This window comes from Aplysia californica, unplaced genomic scaffold, assembly GCF_000002075.1.
Source record: "Aplysia californica isolate F4 #8 unplaced genomic scaffold, AplCal3.0 scaffold00388, whole genome shotgun sequence".
In the NCBI taxonomy this organism is placed as follows: domain Eukaryota; kingdom Metazoa; phylum Mollusca; class Gastropoda; order Aplysiida; family Aplysiidae; genus Aplysia; species Aplysia californica.
Genome location: NW_004797658.1, coordinates 455,150 through 456,261, shown reverse-complemented (window position 1 = coordinate 456,261; position 1,112 = coordinate 455,150).

The following is a 1,112-nucleotide window of genomic DNA, read 5'->3' as shown; positions in this document are numbered from 1 at the left end:
CACACACACACACACTCACACACACACTCACTCACACACACATATACACACACACACACTCTCACACACACACACTCACTCACACACGCGCACACACACACACACACACACACACACACTCACACACACACTTGTGGTTTTATAACCCGGCGATCACGACAAGGATTTTACTGTGCTTATGTCTTGACAACATTCAAGAGACAATCACAGCACACATGTAGTAATACTTTGTACTTCTCTTTTTCCGTTTATCTAGCCTTCTTTACCTTTTTTACCTCACAGTGTCGAGGGGAGAAGCAAACTTCTCTTGTTTGTTGTATCGCCTACTGGAATGTAAACCTAGTGCTTAGGCTCTCAGACTCGCAACCATAAGGTCGTGGGTTCGAATCCCGTCAGGGGCCCGACGTTGTATCCTTGGGAAAGGCACTTCACACAAATCCTCCTCACTTCACCCTGATGAGAATGGGTACCCAGCTATAGACAGCGAAAGACTTTGTCAGTTTGTTAGTGTCTGAGCGCTTAATCGGCTGCTTGCACTGTATGCTTCCCGGGAAGCCTAGAATGTTTCAGGGTGTTCTATGGTCTGCTGGGGTAAAAATATTATTATAGGAAGTATTATTATTTTTATTAAGTGTAAGTGTAAGTGTCGGTTCTCCAACATACCATACCACAATATTCCTGAGAAACAATGAAAAATAGACAGTCAGAAACAACAGAGGGGAAAAAAGAAATAGGGCATACCTGTGGCGTCTTCTGTACCACCTTATCTAAAGAGTGAAGGAAATGCCGTCGAAATTGTCAAAGACGAACGTCTATTTTCAAGGATAAAATTAGTCCTCTTAGACAGTTGGATGTCTTACATAGTGTCATTATTCTATTTAAAATACGCAAAAGGGGAAATGGAAAGTGGTCATTTGTACAGGTGTTTGTTTGTCTTTCCAAGTGGCAGTTAGAGCACGTTTGACTGCTTTATTATGGGGCGAGTAAAGTTCGTTTTATTCGATTGCGCAATTCGGAGTGACACGTTTGATTACAAATTATTTTTAAAAAACCAAAATGATTGACATCATCGCTTGAGGTGTGTGTGTGTGTGTATGTGTGTGTGTGTGTGT